This window comes from Euprymna scolopes, chromosome 37, assembly GCF_053919585.1.
Source record: "Euprymna scolopes isolate OS-2025 chromosome 37, ASM5391958v1, whole genome shotgun sequence".
Classification (NCBI taxonomy): domain Eukaryota; kingdom Metazoa; phylum Mollusca; class Cephalopoda; order Sepiida; family Sepiolidae; genus Euprymna; species Euprymna scolopes.
Window position 1 is genome coordinate 6,713,083 of NC_136518.1, and position 20,636 is coordinate 6,733,718.

The 20,636-nt window shown below is 34.9% G+C and overlaps 1 long non-coding RNA gene across 1 annotated transcript in view; it reads right to left on the reverse strand.

The window, feature by feature from the left end:
* Window positions 1–4,558: 4,558 nt before the first annotated feature.
* LOC145261059 (uncharacterized) overlaps window positions 4,559–20,636 on the reverse strand; it is a 255,210-nt gene continuing 239,132 nt past the window's right edge. Inside the window, exon 3 of the long non-coding RNA XR_013864398.1 lies at window positions 4,559–5,635. This is a non-coding gene — a long non-coding RNA (uncharacterized LOC145261059). The remainder of the gene's footprint in view (window positions 5,636–20,636) is intronic.

Genomic DNA, 20,636 nt, shown 5'->3' on the forward strand with positions numbered 1-20,636 from the left:
GCTTCCCCTCAAACTTTTTCCGTTTAATCTTGTCGATTACAAACTTAACTTTCAGATTAAAAAAAAAATATTTGTAAAAATTTGACTATCAATCAGCTTTCAATTATAACGTTCTACTAAATTGAACAAACACTGGCCATCATAGAGAAAAAAAAATGGCGATACTGTCACGTGACCGGTGAATATTCCAGTCTAAAAAAAAGGGGGTTACGATACGGAACTTTCTAAACTACCGCCTCCCCTATTTCTTGTATAACCTCATATATATATATATATATATATATATCTTCTTCTCTTCTCTTCTTCTATCTTCTTCTTCTATCTCTTCTATAAATAAAATGAACTCATTTTTTCCCGTCGGATTTTGACATTAATAGGATTAAAAATCAAGATATTTCATGCAAATATAATATGCACAAACGGCAGAACAATATCTCAGGTGTGTTATAGGCTTATTATTTCTCAAATTCCTCGATAATCTTAGATTTCTATACTTTTTCTGCTGAGAAGTCACGGCCAAAATCGGTTAAGATCAATGGAAGTGGTAAAATATTTTCTCTCTAATAAATTCCTCCTCCCCCTGCCACCACTTAACACCGTTTGGGGATCGTTCACAAGGAACAGTTGAGAAGAGAACACCGGTTTGGCTTCGTAGTTCTTTCATGTGAAGTTATTTAAAATCACTAAACTAAGCTGCAGTGCTCTGTGGCATAGTGGTTAGCGTGCTGGACAATTCACATTATATTTTCACGTTCGCGCCGACCTACCGTAGTCGTTTTTTTTTTTCCTAAACAACTGGAATGGACTTTTCTTGGTGGCCGAACTGTTAACGTTGCAGATGTTTTTTTTGTTTTTGTTTTTTTTCACTTTATTTTCCTACTTTTACTCATGACTCCGGGTTTGATCCTTCCTACTTACCTACCATAACATTTTTTAAAACTCCCCCCCCCGTCCCGGAAACAAACACTCGGGCAACGCCGGGTACCCCCGCTAGTATATATATAAACCGTACGCAATTTTGTTTGAATTGAATATTTAAAAAGAAATTTTTCCAATGCATTACCGTGATATTCGTTTTCAGCATACCCAAAAACCTATAGAAGCCGTCATTTTAAAGGCAAGTTCCGAGTTGGAAAGAAAGTAAAGTTACACTAGCCAGATGGAGAGATAGGTAAATCTAGAGAAAGGAGAAAATTCCATTCATGACCCCCCTTTTTTTAGACGGTAATATTCACCGGTCACGTGAGATAGTTGCTATTTATTTCTCAATGATTGCTACAAAGTGGGTGTTCAATTTAGTAGAATGTTATAATTGAAAACTGATCTCCGATGTAAATATCATAAAAGCAGTTTTTTTTTGTTTTGTTTTTTTTCAAAATGTTTTTTTTTTTTAATCTGAAGTTTAAGTTTGTAATCGATGAGATTAACGTGGGGGGGGGTGAGGAATAATAAAAAAAATAAAAAATAAAGTGTAAATTGTGAAATTTAGAGGTGGGGTGGGGTAATCTCGTAGACGTGCAACCAAATGAAAACTTACACGTAAGGGAAAAAAATTAATATCTAGAAAGCATTGAATTCAATTTCCCCCCCCCCTTTTTTTTTTCATGCGCCATTTTCTAATTTTCCCCATGCAATGTGTGCATCAACACGATCTGTTTTTCCTTCCATGTACACTTTACAAGTGATTCCAGAGTTTTGATTCTACTCAGAAAATCGACAAACTTTTTTTGTTTGTTTGTTTGTTTTTAAAACTATTTTTTTTTTTTTCTTTTTTTAAAAACTTTTTTGGGTGATATGTTTTACAATACACAAGTGATATCCCCCCCCCCAAAAAAAAACAAATGCACAGGGTGCCCCAAAAGGCTACTAAAGGGTTAACGTACATATCTATAAAAAGTGAAATTGTGTGTGTGCGTGCGCGCGCGCATTTCCCTACCAAACAGCTCTGTCAATTTTCAGTCTAAATCAGTTTGGGGGCGAAAATTTGGCTGCCAGGAGGTCAAAGTTGAAAGAGTTGACCTTTGCAAACTGCCAAACTCCTCTGCGAATTTTAGGTTCAAACACTCGAAATTTTAGATGTAGGTTACCTGGACACAAGTCAAACTTTGTAATATATATATACTAGTGTTGGGACGATTAATCAGAAGATTTGGGGGTAGTGGAATTGGAACAATTGATACCTATTTTCCGATGCCAAAAACGATTCTTTTATTTTTATTTGTTCAAACCAAAACCTTCCATTGCTGGTAATAATGATAAAATAATAAATATTCATTGATTTTAAAATACAAGTAAAGGTAAAATCGATAGGTCATCCTCCACAAAGATAATTTTTATGTTTACAAAAATATCTGCATTTTCCCCCGATTTTTGTAAAAACATGCGTATTTAACGCATGTTTTTACGAAAATCAGGGGAAAATAATCTTATAGTTAAATAATTAGAGATTTATACAGAATCGGAAAAATATTGGAATCGTCCCATCACTAATAGGTGTATATATGCACATAAAGTTATGAACAGTACATAGGGCCCACGCAAAGCCGGGCTGAACTGCTCGCAATAATAATCAACTGTGGTAAAATGACAAAGATTTTCAACTCTTCAGCAACTTTTTGGACACCCTATATAAATAAATATTATCAACAAAGATAAATTACCCTTTTACATTATCTGGAAAAGTTTTTAGCGTTTTTATTTACTTTAATTTTCGATTCGAAAAACAAGTAGTATGGAGCCTTACGTAAGAACAAGAACAAAAATGGATGCGTTTTGTTTGATTTTTTTTTATTTGTAAGTTATTATCGAAACTCCAAATATTTAGGTGTCAATTCGCGGCCATTTTTCTTGTTCTCGCGTAACATTAGACATTTGTTTTTCAGACCAAATAAACGTTTTAAAGTGAAATAAAAACACTAGAAACTTATTCAGTTAGGTAGAAGAGTAACTTATTTTGCCTTTGATAACATTTGTTTGTTAAAGATTTGTTTTTGGATCACTTTTTCGTAACTGGATTGTAATACAAACCCGGTTTTTTGTTTTTTTTTAAGGTAAAAATATGAACAAATATTTGTAAACAGAAAAAAGAAAAAAAAAAAAAAAAAATTTGGCACAAGTGCAATTTAGCATACCAAAGCAAATTATTTGTTTTCAGTTTAGAAGAGTTCCATTCGGGATAAGAGAAGACAAGCAACCAATTTATTGAAGTTGTTGCGGACCAGGATATAATAATACCCTAGCTCGCTACAAGAAAATAATGAAACGAATGGAATTGAAGGAAACAAAGACTCAATTGATGGATAAGATAAACGTCGTTTATTTACTGTTGAAAGAATGTTTTAGATATAACATGTGTTCATGTCCGCGTGTGTGTAACCAATGTTCGTTGCGGGACTGGTGTTGTAGAAAGAAAAGGAAATGTGTGTTCATCTCAAGTTCGGGTCACTATCGTTTGTTCGCGCGTGGGAAGAGAAAGTAGTAACGTAGTGAAAATGAGAATGATAGTCCAGCGTGTAGACAAAGCCAAAGAATGGAGAGTTGACGTCAGTTAGCAGTCAGCTACGCGAAGGTGTTCTCATGGACCAGTAGTAGATAGAGAGAGTAAGAGTGTGAATGTGTATATACGGTCTGTTAACTTTTTGGCCCACATAGTAGCAAGTGGTGTGAGGTACGTGCCTTTGTTTTATACTTGTTTCCGGTGGTCTTTGCGCATGTGTGGATTTCCATTGAAAGCGGAAGTGACGTCGTCCTTGTGTGCGTATATGTGCGCGTGTGTGAGTACATGTGTGTACGTTAGCGTGTGTGTATATGCACGTGAATGTGAGTGTATGTACGCGAACGTGAATATATGTACGTGTGTGGACGTGGGCGCGTATGTTTGTGTGCGCGTATGTATGCGACAAGTAATATAGCTTGAAATGTGAACGTGTGTTTTTGTGTGAGGCTTGAAAAGGCTCGCACAACGTTTTGGTCAAGTTAATGAAAGTTTTTGACAAACGATACATGAAACAAAATGAACACATTAAAACATGTTATCTTCAAGTTTAGCATCCCCGTTTTGGTAAAGGCGTTCAAAAAGCTTTCTGTAGCGGAGAAAAAAAAAATTAGGATTCATATAAATAAAAGGTGAAATATAATCAAATAAGCATAGGGTTTGTATTACTGTACACATAGATTCGAAAAAGTTGTCAAAAAAAAACAAATATATAACAAATAAATGTTATCAAAGGCAAGATAAGTTACTTTTCTACCAAACTGGACACATTTTTTTTTGTTTTTATTCAATGTAACATGTTTATTCAGCTCGAAAAACATGCAGTGTTTACCGATGTATTGGAAAATTCAAAATGGCGCCCGACACTCTCTTTAACATGGTAAGTTTCGGAAAAGATGTTATAAATAATAAACTAAACAAAATACTATTAAAAAGCAACCGAATATATGTCAACTTATGTCACGGTAACATATAATGAGCGAATTTCTAACAGTATTTTGTCTAGTTTATTATTTATAACATCTTTTCCTGAACTTACCGTGTTAAAGAGAGTGTCGGGCGCCATTTTGAATTTTCCAATACATCGGTAAACACTGCATGTTTTTCGAGCTGAATAAACATGTTAGATTGAATAAAAACACAAAAAATATATCCAGTTAGGTAGAAAAGTAACTTATCTTGCCTTTGATAACATTTATTTGTTATATATTTGTTTTTGACGACTTTTTCGAATCTATGTGTACAGTAATACAAACCCCAAAAAACATAACGTGAAAATATTTTTCATATTAATGAAAAATATTTTGCCTTAGTATGTTAAACTGCACTTGTGCCAAAAATTATTTGTTTTAAGAAAACGATGAGGTCATTTTTGTATGTTTATTTGTTGACATTTTTGACAACGAAATCACACAGAAAGTAATTTATTAAAATTTTGAACGAATTAAATCGTTTGATTTTTTTTTTTTTTTACTTTTTTTTTTTACTTTTTTTTTTTTTACTTTTTTTTTTTTTACTTTTTTTTTTTTCATTGTAATTTTCAACGAGATTCATAACTCATGGCAGAATTCACCTGACAAAGTAGGGTGTGGAGCAACAAGATATGTTTGCATTCCATTTTAATTTCTGCATGTTTGTAACCTTGGAGCACAGGATGGAGCAGATGCTAATGTGATTGCGAGAGTTATGAGTAAGGCTAGGACAACAGCATATTCTTTTCATTGTTTTTATTCTGGAGTATATATCCGACAGTTAGACATAATCAACCGAGAACCACATCAATCTACATAAAGATATAAGATATCAATGGATATATACCTGAGAGTCAAAACAAGGAAAAGAATATGCTGTTGTCATAACCCTAGTTAGGAGCAGATGGAGTAAGTTCAGTCATTAGTAACCAGCAAAGCGTTACTGTTGTCAATGAAATAACAATCCGTTACCTACTTCCCTAACATGCAAAAATTTAAATGTAATGTGAACAAACATCTGGCTGCCCAACTCCCCGCCCAGTTGTCTACCTCTCCCCTCACCCCATCGAAAAAAACCTTACTATTACAGTAGCTTCTTACGCTTCACTGGCCATATACCTTGTTTGGATGCAGAAATTCTTTCAAAATTATTTTTTGTAACCAGTTTTCCCTAAAACATGTAAAAAAAAAAAAAAATAAATAAATAAATAAAATAAAAAAAAAATAAAATAAAAAATAAATAAAAGTATTTTCGCCTTCTTAAAGGTCAAACAGTGCGTTTTTATTTCTGGTCTTCATTGATGAGGATTCTGGAGTCGACTTTTGCTCCTTTTTAGACAATATCAGCATCCAATGAATGTGATGAGGATGGTGCATTGGTGCAAGCACTGACTTGTAATGATAAGGAAAATGATGAATATTGATGTGGAATGAATCATTGCTTGAGACAAAATCACAATGTCTGTTCAAATGGTCAGCAAAGAAAGACTCTTGCGTTAAACAGACCAATATTTACCAATGAAAGAATCGTTTTTATTATTTCTTTTAAGGGTTTCTTCGGAGAACAAGAGAATGTGATCCGATGAAAGCTGCAGCTATATTACAAGCACAAACATGTAAGGTGATAAGAGATGGAGTGGGGAAAAAAAGAAATAGAAAAAGAAAACAAAGAAACTAATACAAAAAAAAATGAAAAGAAAAAAATGAAAAGAAAAAAATGAAAAGAAAGACAAAGAAAAGAAAGACAAAGAAAAGAAAAACGGAAAGAAAATAAAATAAAAAAGGAAAGAAAAAAAGAAAAGAAAAAAAGGAAAGAAAAGAAAAAAAAAGAAAAAAAAGGAAAAAACAAAGAAAACGGAAAGAAAAGAAAATAAAAAAGGAAAGAATAGAAAAAAGGGAAAAAAACAAAGGAAAAAAAACAAAGGAAAAAAACAAAGAAAAACGGAAAGAAAAGAAAAAAGAAAAAAAAAACAAAGGAAAAAAAGGAAAGAAAAGAAAAAAGAAAATTACAAAAATAAAAGAAAATAGATTATGAAGAAAAAGAAAGAATAAAAATACATGAAATACAAAAAAAATCAAATAAAAGGAAAAAATAAAAATTCGAAAAATGATATAAAAGTAAAAGAAAAAAGATTAATTGAATTAATTTATATTTTTTTTAAGTTGAAAAGAAAAAGTAAATTAAATAAAAGACAAAAATAGAGTCAAGAAAAGACAAAAAAGGAAATACCTAATTAAAAAGGAGAAACGAATTAAATAAAATAAATGCAGAACAAAAAGAGAATAAATAAAAAATAAATAAAACGAAAACAAAAAAAATTAAAAAAAAAAAATTTTTGATTGGTTTTATGGCAGCTGAATCGTCAGAATTATCTCCCTTAGATTTATTCTAGCAAACATTAGGAAACGAAAAGAAAATCCGTTCTACGCATGAACAGAATTTGGGATGAGATTTTTTTTTTTATTTTCTATTTATTTTTGCAAGTTCATCTTTACATGATCTTCACAATTTCTCTTCTGGTAGCAGGATAAGTACATTGCATATGCAGACATCTCTATATCCATCCCCAGCAACATGCGTTATTGAAACATTAATGTATTCCTTTTAAGTCTGTACTTGCCTCCGTGAATTTGTAACGTGTCGTTACATTTCAACCAGTCGAACCTACACGAATTTAATTTGAGAAAAAGATAAGATGACACCACCTTCGATTCTGCCCATCTTTCTAGGATCAGTTGAAATATGTAGTTTATTGAGAAGTTGATTTGAGTTCCATTATGGATTGGGGTAAGAAATGATTCATTTCGTTTAATCATGTTAAGATTCAGCTATTGTCCTTCAATCGTAGGCGTGCCCCTTTTTATCTTGAGATTCTTATGGATGGCTGCTCTTGATGGGTTTGGTTGGTTGTTTTTGTTTTACGGCATATCAACCCTTTTCGGGTTATTTAATGCCAAATCCAAAGATTTTGAAGAAAATATTTTTAATAGAATATATTTGTTGTTTTCCCTACCAGGTACTACCACTCCGGGTCAGAGTGGACCTGGGAGCAATGGTAATTAAAGGGTGGCTCCACACTCCCCAAAGCCCACAAGATGGGGCCTCACCACTGGATATAGTTTAAGGTCATATCCAGGACCCCCATTGAGAGACTTTTACCCTCTGCAGGGGGGCAGTCGGCATATTCTAATGCCCCACAGACAGGGCCGCTCTTGATGGGAAATCGACTCTAAAACTTCTTGATCTTTCTTTCCCATCAAATTTTTCTTTGAATCTATGGCTCTTTCTGTTCTTGTAAAATTTGTTCTCAATAGCTGTAAATTCTTTGTAGCAATCACAGGGGGGGGGGCATTGATTCACCAGTAAAATAGTTCTGAGTTCTCCAGCCACAGGCTGACCAGTTAGCTAATAGGCGCATGGATTCATCTGCTCCCTAAAAGTCTTAAGGGAACGTCAATCAGATCCGGATCGCTAGCGTAGCAACATCTATCCTCTTTCGTCTCCTGTCCACCGGACATCTCGCTATAGCCTTGACGGTCTCGATTTGAGACAACTGCTATCCAGCTAGGGACGACACGGTATTGATTAACCAACGACGACCTTAAACAAACTTTCTTTGCCTTCTTCCCTTTTAGCAGCCTAACCAGCCAGTTCCTGCTACAAATAACATACTCCTCATTGTTATTTTTTAAAAGGAAGTTTGTTTTTTTGCCTTGTTCTTTGCTATAATTTATTAAGAAGGTAAACCAATTAGCTCCTCCTAAAACTTTCTCATGCCTGAGGCTATTCTCTATCTCTATAAATCTAATAACAGAAGATATCTCACTACTGATGCAATTCTCTATCTATATAAAAGCCAAGAACATCCAAGGATGGAATACTGTTGCCATATCTGGGCAGGAGCTGCTAAAAACAGCCTATCCTGCCTTGACAGAGTATAAAATAGATTTCGTGGCTTAGTGGGGGATGCCCTTTTCTCTACCCTGCAACCTCTCTCCCACAGAAGAGACGTTGCGAGCCTATCCTTGTTTTATCGTTATTTCCATGGCAGGTGCTCGTCTGAACTCGAATCTCTGGTCCCCCCCCCTCGCCAATCTTTCACGAAAAACACCCGTCTAGCTGAATCCACTGTGAAAAATTTCCCCCTCTCTTTATCTGTGCCTAAATCAAAACGCGGATTCCATGAACAAAGCTTCTTTCTTAGAACTGCACGCCTGTGGAACTGTTCCGTCTGCCTGCTTCCCACCAGACTACAACTTGGATGTGTTCAAGTCCAACGTTAAAAAATTTCTAATGAACCGCCCTCCTTAAGTAAACACTTCATCAAATCTCCACACTAATGTAATGTACTTGCAATAACCCTTATCCCTGAGTGGCTTTCGGGCCTTGATAAGTGGTGATCACTAAAAAAAAAAAAAAAAAAAAAAAATCAAACAATTTATGAAGTACCGTTGCCACATTTGGGCTGGTGAATCTGTCCCATTTGAAGTTTCTTGATAAATTGCAGAAACGCATTTGCAATTTGATTGCCCCCCACACCCTTTCTTCTTTGCTGGTACCTCTCCCCCACAGACGTGATGTTGCTAGTCTCAGTCTTTTCTACAGCTACTATTATGTCATGTGTTCCTCAGAATTGTCCAATTTATTCCCTGCTTCCTTTGTTCCAGCTCGTTGGTCTAGAGGTCTTCAATTCATTTTTAAAACCTCACTGTAATACAGCCTCCTATTCCAGTAGCTTCTTTCCAAAGACTGCAAAGTTGTGGAACTCTCTTCCTGCTCACTGTTTTCCTTCTACCTACAGCAAAGTGTATAGAAATCTCCTGTCATTGCAATAATCAGCTTTCGTCCTTATTAGCTTCTTACATCAAGAGGCTTCATGCCTTGTCTCAAGCGATTTCCATAAAAAAAAATAAAAAAATATTGTAAAATGGAGTGACACCACGTGGCCTGTCTTAAAATATACATGAAAACCTACATCTGAGTTACTTCCCTTGTATCGATAATGTTTGAGGACGCATATCAGTTTAATTGCATAAATAAAATACTCGATCATTTCCAGTGTATGCTATTTATTTTATACGTACCTATAAAATACCCCCCCCCCAAATCATGTAAATTGATGAAGTAGTTTTCTTTATAAAGAAAATTATTTTAAGCGATCAATGGGAATCCGTAGGCATTACAAATTACCAAGTGTTGAATATTTTTTATTTAGATCTTTAGTAAAGGTGTTTTTTGTTTAAACAAAATAATACATTTCCAAAGTTATGGTTTTTAGTAAACAAAAAAAAAAAAAAAAAAAAAAAAAAAAAAAAACATTGTAAATTATAACAATAATAATAAAAATAATTTTTCTTTGAGTTATTAGGGGCTTTTTTCGTAATGTTCCTGCAAAAAATTAATTTCTCAAACCAATAATATTATTATTGAATTAAGTATTATTTATTTAACATTTTCACACACACAAAAAAAAAAAAAAAGAAACAAACAAAAAAAGGGAATATTTTTTTCCAATTATAAAGTTACATTTTTAGCATAATTTTATGAGTAGATTCTATTTTCCTTGTTTTAATGAATGCGTAACAATTTTTATATAATCTTGTAAAATAAAAATTAAGAAATTTAAAAACAGGAACACAGAAAAAAAAATGGTAAAAATTAACAAACGTTCACGATAGAAATGTACGGATGCATGGTTGGGGTGGGGGAGGGGAAGAGAAAACAAGGCGGTTTTCCACCGCTTTCCTTTCAATCACCAGACATCATTTTCAGAAAACCTTTTGATTTTGAAATTTTCGGCTTCCATAGAACTCATGCTAAGCGAATTATTGTTTGTTTTTATTGTGTAAAGCCAGAATCTTTCGCTTTTGGGTGACTAAGCTATTAATTTGTACAAGCAAAGTGGTTTTTATTTTTTAAAATTCAATTTAATATCTTAGGACTTTGCTAATTATCTTTGAAATAGTCCCAGAAAACTAATATTTATTTTCAAACGATTTTTTACTATGAATTTATTTAACTTCAAAATTTAGCTGAACTTGTCAGTTTCTGAACGTCGCCATGAAAACAGTTTTCGTTAAAAATTGTTTTTTTTTTTCACGTGTAAAAAAAAATTTTTTTTTTTTCTTTTGGAAATTAACTTTACTTTTTGATTGTATTTGAAAAATTAAAACCTAATCGGAAACTACAAAAAAAATTGATAAGCCGGCTTTTAAAACTATGCCCCCCCCCCACCCCATCAGTTTCCATCAATTTTTGGCCAGTACCTATATAATATTGTAGGTGTCCAGCTCGCAGGAGGCAAGTTGTGGAGAAAAAAAAAAAAAAAAAAAAAAAAGACAAGACACATTGACTACAGTACAGTTCAGCCGCCATTAAACTGACTATTTTATTTACTGCACATGCTCATGTAAGGTAGATAACTCTTTGGGGTTATGTCCCTTTAATTGTAAACATTATATCCCTCTCCTATGTGGAATGAATTTTTATACACACACACACACACACAATGATTGCAACGTCTTGTCAGACGAGAGCCACTCGCTCAGTCATTAAAAGTCCATGTGCCCGAAGATGACTTTTTAGCCCTACCAGCAATTTGCACATCGTCAAGCAGACATGACACTGAAAACGTTCACTGATTTTTATGAAACTAACAGCAACGGAACCTGTATCATCGTGCTCTTTCATGCGATTAACAAAACCTGCCTTAGACAACAGAGCCCGAACACACACCTTACAGATCCAGAGATCTCCATGGTTGGGCGGCAAGGTTTGGCATTTCCTACATGCTCTCTTAAGCTTCGCTCAGTCTATTTTGGCTGCTTCAAAGTGTTCTGCACCCCTATATATCCGTGTCCTCCACTGCTTGCGATCATGCGCTAGGGACTCCCAACAGGAATATGAAAGCTCACCAGACTCCTTGATGCTATCACAAAAACGTTTTTTGGGCTTGTGCTGGGGTCTTTTTCCAACCAAGCGCTCACCATAGAACAACTGTTTTGGGAGTCGATAGTCTTCAAACCGGATGAGATGACCCGCTCAACGCAATTGGTTCTTAATAACAATGGTAGCAATACTGGTTGTTTTGGCCTTTTTTTTTAAGACATATGAATCAGAGACAAAGCTATACCACTTTAAACCGAGAATGTGTTTAAGGCAGTGCTGATGGAATCTCTGGAGCAATTCTATATGTGACCGGTACAAGGTCCAAATTTCAGATGCGTAGAGTAGGGATGGTACTACACATGCTTGATATACTGAAATTTTAGTTGTCAGAGTTAGATCACCGTCAGACCAGACTATCTTGTAACCTTCCAAAAGCATTAGATTCCTTGCTGATTCTGTCTTATTTCCGCATTAAGAGTGCCATCATTTGATAAGGCACTCCCAAGGTAGACAAAATTTTTTATGACTTCAAGGCACTTTCCACAGACGAAGATATCAGGTTCCACATACAGATCATCGGGAGAGGGAGTATACATGACTTTAGTTTTCTTAATGCTAACTGTCAGTCCAAAGCAGGTACAAGCATTTGTAAAGAGATCCATCACTAGTTGCATATCTACTGGGGAGTGTGTTACCAGGTCAGCATCATCAGCATACAACAGTTCCCTAACAAGTCCATCACTAACAAGTGTTTTGGCTTGGAATCTGAGGTTGAACACCTTTCCAGTCATTCGGAATCTAATATGAACACCCATATCACAATCGTGGAAATCATACTAGAGCACAGCAGTCAGAGCGAAAACAATGTTGGTGCAGCTATATCATCCTGCTTCACACCATTATCAATGGGGAATTCTTCCGAAAGCTGGCCATTGAAGTTGATGCGACCTTTCATACTATGATGAAGTTGCTTGAACTTGTCTGTAAAAGCAGGTGTACAGCCAAATTTTTCCAGCACTTTCCAGAGAGCCTCACGGTTGACTGTTTCAAACGCCTTGATTAAGTCCACAAACACCAGGAAAAGAGGCATACCGCTGCATAAACACTAGAAATTAAGGAACAATACCCGAGTTATGCCCCCTTGATTCTTTGTTCAAAAAATTTAAATATAAGAACTCTAATTACCAAATTCAGAAAATACTGTTGATATTTTTTATATGAAGAATAATTTTGGGATGGAGGGTTTGCCTACTTTTTTTTTTTTTTTTTCTACAAGTTCTATTTGTATTATTTAGATTCATCGGACTACTGTTCTCATCTTGAATGATTTTCACAACGTTTCAGTTGATGTAACCTCCAACCTTATTCAGGTGCATCTTGTCAAACTCTGGAATTTGGATGGAATTTCAAACAGAACTATTTACTCCACGGGAATAACATGCTATTGTTCCATTCGCCATAATGGGATAGTTCGCGATTCCGTTCAAATTTCCCCAGTTTGACCACCTTCACGTGTATTTTGTCAACTGAAACATGAAAATCCAGATGTGAACAGTCTGATGAATCTGTTGCGTTGTTATCTCTAATAAGGGATTAGAAGAGATGTGTATGCATGTGTATATGCATGCATGTATGTATGTATACATACATGCATGCATGTGTGTGTGTATGCATATGTGCATGCGTCATATGTTTTCTGACATACGTTCTGCTTCTGAGATGTTAGTCCATCTGGAATCATTGTCTTGGAGAGGAGACCCGGTACCTGCTTTGGATGAGGATTCAATTACTCCAAGACAAGGAATCGGTTTTATAGTTTATTTCACTTTCCAGAGGTCTCGCAGAAGATGGAAAGTGAATCTCTGGCCTGTTCTGTTCTACACATGTCAGCGTCCCCCCCCCACCAGTGAAGGGGAGAAGACAACGGTGAAGCCGTCTGTCCCCTCTTCTAAATCCAAACCAAATCTCGATTCAGCTAACCTGATCCCGTGACTTACACGCAATACGACCAGCTGATCTCGACTTCCGGTCTACATGTCTCAATCTAATTTACATCTCTCTCTACTTCCGGTCTACGTGTCTCAATCTAATTTACATCTCTCTCTACTTCCGGTCTACGTGTCTCAATCTAATTTACATCTCTCTCTACTTCCGGTCTACGTGTCTCAATCTAATTTACATCTCTCTCTACTTCCGGTCTACGTGTCTCAATCTAATTTACATCTCTCTCTACTTCCGGTCTACGTGTCTCAATCTAATTTACATCTCTCTCTACTTCCGGTCTACGTGTCTCAATCTAATTTACATCTCTCTCTACTTCCGGTCTACGTGTCTCAATCTAATTTACATCTCTCTCTACTTCCGGTCTACGTGTCTCAATCTAATTTACATCTCTCTCTACTTCCGGTCTACATGTCTCAATCTAATTTACATCTCTCTCTACTTCCGGTCTACATGTCTCAATCTAATTTACATCTCTCTCTACTTCCGGTCTACGTGTCTCAATCTAATTTACATCTCTCTCAAATCCAAATTAATGTAAATAGCCAATTCTCATCTCAAAAATTCAGAAACAAACATTCATTTATTTATTTATTTACAAGACGATGACCGAGTCTGCATAAAACAATGGACAATGTCTGCTAGTAATATATATTACTGACATACCTATATACGTAGGATTGATGGCACTAGAATTCATGTTTATGATTGCCACAAAATTTTTTTTTAATGTACCAAGGATAGTAAAAAAAAAAAAAAAAAAAAAAAAAAAATTGATGTATTATAAAAAAATAATTTTATTTTGCAGAAAATTTTGACAAAACTGCAAGCACTTGTGCCCACTCTACATAAATACCCCCGACAAATCCGACAAGCAGCTTAAATCTCACCCCTTCACAATAGAGATCCCTAGATGTAAGAGAGTCTTCTACTCCAGTAGTTTCTTCCCCAGGACAGCTAGACTTTGGAATTCTCTGCCAAGTCCCTGCTTCCCCAACTGTACTGACATACAGAAGTTCAAGCGCAACGTGAACTGACACCTTGCTGCCCATGTCTCTGATAGTAGCCTACTACAAAAAAGTGGCAATATGCCTTGTTTGGGGTAAAAATGTATAAAAAAAAAAAAAAAAAAAAAAAAAAAAAAAAAAAAAATAGTTTTGCCGACACTGAAGATTGAACCTTCAACCTAAAGAAGACTTCTATTTAGAACTGACTATTACTTAACATTAGGCCTTGCAGGGGTGTGTGTGGGGGGTACATCAACCAAAGTATCGCGACTAACATCCATTATGCAAGAATAAATAGTGAAATTGTACATCTATTCAACAACAATAGGTTTAAGGGTACTTGTAGTTTAACGAAGACATTCAAAAATGAAAATATCAAAAAGTTTAAATTGTACGTATCCGTTATGGAATGAAGTTAAAAAAATTCACTCAATTTCATAAAGTAGTTTTTTTTTCGACAGACTTCACCTGAAGGTGAGAATACACGTCCAGAAAATCAAAATACAAATAAGTTCTAAAAAAAAAAAAAAAAAAAAAAAAAAAAAGTGTAGTAGGCAGGCAGGCTCGAACCCATACCACGAAGAAGGAAAAGAATGTTATGAAAGCGACGTCTTCACCATTGCATCCATAGCTAAACCGAAAGTTTTGAAGGTTTAAGTTAAGGCTAGTCAATCAAAAAGCGGGGATGACTTTCGAAAATAAAAAAAAAATAAAATAAAATAAAATAAAAAAATCCACACCCCTCTTTGTAAAAAAAAAGTGTCCAGTTCAGGGTGAAGGAATGAATGTTTTTTAGCTAATTTTTTTTCGATATTTGTTGTCCGAAGCGTTGAGCTTCAAAACAATACTCATGTCAGAAATTTTAGGCAAACATACATTTAAACAGACAGGTAAGAATTATATTATAGATTAGAATAAAATTCCCTAATCCAAATTTTAATGCAGGGAAACTGTTTTTAGAGACTTTTACAAAAAAAAAAAAAATAAAAATAAATAAATAAATAAATAAAAAAAAATTAAAAAAAATAAATAAATGAATAAAAAAAAAATAAAAGAAAATTAAATCGTCTCTACACATTAAAATTTAGATATGATGGAATTTTATTTTAATACGCCTTATTTATATAAGGTGCTTAAAAAAAAAAAAAAAAAAAAAAAAAAAAGCAAAGGGTTAGGAGTTGAACCAATGGGTCAATTTTATTTGCAAAAAAGGGCCAAACAATGTACAAAGATACTTGGACAAACATTGACAATATATTCAATGTTTGTCCAAGATGACTTTAAACCTGAAAATGGAAGGTATCATTACGACCTCCTCTGGCAAGCTGTTTCAGAAAATATTAAACATGATAAACAGTGAACGCTTGTTTGTTAAAATGAAAGTGAGAGGAAGCTTTTTTTCACAAAGTCGTCACTTATCAAGGTCCAGAGGCCACTCAAGGATAAGAATTAAAGAGTGTACAGTAGTCAATGGGACAATACAGTAATCATTAGTGGAAATTTGGATTACTTAAGGGGAATGGCTTATCAAGAACTTGTTTATGTTGGACTTGAGGATGGCCATAACACAGAATAGCTAACATGCAAGAAATCTTTAAATAAAAAAAAAAATCACAATTTATATAAAACACATTGGAATGAAATTCTCTATCGAGCATGTCTACAGGGTGGTCACAAAGTCTGGCTACATAATCTACAGGATTTAGATTATCTTACATGAATCAAGCATCAGTTTTTGAGTGGCATAAGAGATTCAAGGAAGGCAGAGAGTATTTGAGGGATGGTGAGAGATATGGGAGGAGTAAGGAAGTCAGAACACCAGAGTTGGTTGGTCAAATGTAGATTATGTAGCCAGACTTTGTGACCACCCTGTAGTTATAAACGCTGTTTCAACACTTTAAAAGTTATTTTTTTTTTTAAAGAGTAAAGAATTTTATTTTAATGCATCTATAATATGAATCCTGTGTTTAAATTTATGTATGCATGTTTTCCTAAAACTTTCAGAGGTGACGGATTTTCATAAGATTGACATCTCGTTAAAGCTCAACCCTTCAGACGACAAATATCGAAAACTTAGGCAACAACATTAATTCCATCACCCTCAACTGGGCACTTTTCTACGGGGAGGGGTTGCTTTTTTCGCCGATATTTTCGAAAGTCATCCTCGCTTTTCGATTGACTAGCCTTAACTTAAATCTCCACAAAAGCCGGTTTGACGATGAACACAACAGCAAAAACTCCACTTTTTTTTTTTATGTTCTTTCCTCCTTTACGGTATGGGTTTGAGCCTGCCTACCTACTACCACTTTTTTTGCTCGACACCTCCAAACACCCGGGCAACGTCAGGCACCCAGCCTAGTTTTACATAAATTAAAAATCTTTTTTTTTGCAAGATCAATCAATTTACTTGCAAATAATGGCAACAATAAAGAGTAGTTAACATGCAAGAACTGTAAATAAAATAAAATCACGATTTATATAAAACATTAGAATGAAGTTCTTTCGAGCATACCTAGTTTTAACGTGTTGAAACAGCGTTTCTAAGAGCTTTTACTGTTTTAAAGAGTAGAGAATTTCATTTTAATGTAATATATATATATATATATATATATTTTTTTTTTTACAAAAATCAATCAATAAGTTTATTGACAAACAATAGCAAACTACAACGAACAATGGTGGCAGTACAGAATAGTTAACAGCGTTTGCACTTTTCTGGTGAAAGTAAGAATTTGAGAACTTAAACAAAAATATATTGAAATTTTTTTTTTTAACTCATTACAAGAAAATTCTTTTACTGACCTACCGAGTTTTAAAATCGTTTCCACACATATAAAACGCATTAAAATAAACTTCACTATCCTATTTGTTTAGTTTTAATAAAAAAAAAATGTGCCCTTTTTTTAAGGGAGGGGGTTACAAATTCTGCTGCAATTTGCTATTTTTGTCTATAAAATTGATTGGCTAATAATGCAAGCGACTTAGAAAATGTGTCTCAAGAAGTCTGATGAAAGGCTGGTTTTGTGAAGATTTTCAAACAACATAATGCTTGAAATTGTCCAACCGGTATTGAAACAATTGTAACTTACAGTGAAATACACTTTTTGCTGCTACCAATTCCTTTTTTAAAGTTTTGGTTTTGTTAATAGTGTGTGTGTGTGTGTGTGTGTGTGTGTATATCTGCATTTGTCCAATGCAACTTTAAACTTTGACATGGCAGGCATCATGACGACCTCTGGCAGGCTGTCTCAGAGAACATCAAAACATGTACGATTGTTTTGGTCAACAGAAACAAAGCATCATCTATAGGTGATCGTAGAGAACGTAACTAGGTGTGGAAGGGGAGGGGTGAAAAAGCTAAAGGTCAATTTACAATCTTGTATACTGTTGGAGACACACCCTTACTACAAGGAAGAATGAACTATTCCATGACGTCACTCCCAGGCAACGAGAAGCGGTTTACGAGAGAGTCGGAGACACTCAAAACGGACGGTCGTTCACAAATAGTCCTGTCATGAGCAAAGATATTCAATTCCCACTTTTATGTATTTTTGTTAATACATATTTAATTGTTCCTATTTACTATGCCTCCCCACAGGACAGAGTTAGACACCAGGGTCGTATTTTTAATGTGGAGAAAAGGTGCAAAAATAAAAATTGTCTCAGTCGTGAAGGATCTCTCCTCCTTCAAAAGAGAACAAGAAATAGAAGTGCAGCAGCTGGAGAACAGATACTACACTTTGTTACTGTGTCTTTCGTCATTTATGCAACCACTAACGCCACAAGATATACCAGAATTAGGTAAGCTTCGCACTCATCTTAGGACAGATTTCATCTTTGAAGCCATTCTTTGTAGCTAGATAAAATATTGTGATGGAATTCTTATATTAATAACAAAAATGGAGTCAACATAAGATTATAAGCCAATCAAAAACCTCACATATTAATGTGACAGACAGACAGTATTCCCCCCCCCCCCGGTGTAGAAGTGATACGCCTCCATCTCCTATAATTACTGATAAATATCGATAGATTTAAATATTAAACTCGAGAAATTTTAAAATCTAATACATATCAATTTTAGTAAAAAAAAAAAAAAAAAAAAAAAAAATGTGCAGCCAGTCATAAAACGAAAGATATTGCCTTGAACAAACATTCAGACAATAGAAATTCTTTAAATCTCGATATGGTCGGTATCATGAAATGAGTCTAAATTTCAATATAATGACCTCCTTCAACAGGATTTTCATGGACCATTTAAAAACATACATCACCACTCCGGACAGATTACATCCTTAAAGCCTTTGTAGGTAGGCATGGAGCATCTCGTTAACATCGTAATTGCTAACTGTAGAACAAGTTTCAGGTCAATGACATTTCTGCACTGTCGCCTTCGATGATCTTGGTGAACCACTCTCCCATAAGCAGCAGATTAGTTGAACAGAATAATCTTAGGACAAATCCATGTTATGATGCAGAAATAGCATTGAAGGTTTAGAGTTGGTTCATGATCAACTGCTTAATAATGATCTTAAAATGGAGAGGAAACGGACGGGGTAGGAGGGCGTCAACAATTTTGGAGTTAAATATTGATCGCTATTATACAATCTTTCAGCACCATAACTTCTAGTGAGAGATTGAAAAGAGTTCCGGTTGTCAGTTGAAGAGAGGCAGGATTCTCTCTCCGAGTCATTATTAAAATAGCCAGTATTTCATCAATTTACATTTCTGGAGTAACCTCAGTCTTTCCCATTCAAATGTACAGCCTTAGTTCAGTAACACATGATTTTATTATATGGAGAGAGGGAAATTATCTCCCTTTATGTGATGAAGTAAAAATTATAGCCAGTTAAGAATTGTGGAGAGTAAGGCAACTCAAAGAAGCAGCACATAGGTTGGGTGAAGATCAACTACTAAGCAAACCTGTTATAGAATTTAACTATCTATAATATAAATCTCACCGGTCTGTCGAAAGTCTTAGGCAAACAAATACATTTAAATAGGTGACGGATTTTCTCAAGATCAGTATCATTCTCGGACGACAAATATCGAAAAATTGGTCAAAAACATTAATTCCTTCATCTTCAACTGGGCAGTTTTCTACAAGTAGGGGTCGACTTTTTGCAAGTCATATCGGTTGGATTGACTTTGCCTAATTTTAACGTTCTGAACTTCCAGTCGTGTCATGGAGTAGCGGTAAGATGTCAGATTTTCACTTTTTTCGCGTTGATGTCACGGGTTCCAGCCTGCCTGCCTACTCCCACTTTTTTTTTTTTTTTGCTCAACACACCTCCAAACTACCGGGCAATGCCAGGCACCCAGGCTAGTTAATTATAAATTCATAGGTTAGAGTTCAGAATTCAGTTTGCAAACGAGGACCAGACTCTTGAGATAATCTTGAAGTTAATCAGATACCAGCTTTATATCGTCGGCAAAGAGCAATAGATTCAAGCAATTCATCTGGCAAATATAAGAAAGGAAACAAGCCCAGGTAAGATCAGTGAGGAACTCCATTGCATACACTCACCTCTGTGGAAAAAAACCCATTCACCTGGACACGAAATGTATACTGAAGGAACAACCCAATACATTTTATTAATGAGGGATTAATTTTATTTGAGTGGTGCTTTTGAAGCAGTAGCCGGTGATTAACAGTTTTTTTTTTTTTTTTTTTTTAACAAAGGAGTCACCACTTATCAAGGCTTGAAAGTCACTCAAGGATAAGGGTTAATAAGTACACAGTAGTCATTAGGACACTATAGTAATTGTTATTCTTCAAGTGTCCGGTCTGTTCCAGGTCTTTCTCATGAGCTCATTGTTGGTATTTGTTGGAAATTTGTATAAACTCGGCTCTACTTTCTCCCTATTTTGCCACTCCATAACAATTCCTCTTATATGGTCGAAAAATTTCAGCTATTTTTTTCTGATGGTAGTGAGAAGGGATGTCTTGTATCCAGCCATGTCCATTATTTCGGCATTTGTTTTTCTTTTTGACTATGAGACTTTTCTGATTATCTGGATGAAACCACATTTCCACTGCTTCTCGTCTCTGTTCCGTGTCTTTGGTTAAAATCAAGCATTCACATCTGTATAGAAGAATGGACCATACGTAGGCTCTCATAACATGCATCTTTGGTAAAAATCGTTAGTGGAAATTTGGTAAATTGAATTACTTAAGGGAACGGCTTATCAAGAACTTGTTTACATTGCACTTGAAGACGACCATATTATAGTCAGCTGGAAAGCAGGAAATGAAACAGTTCCACAGGCGTGCA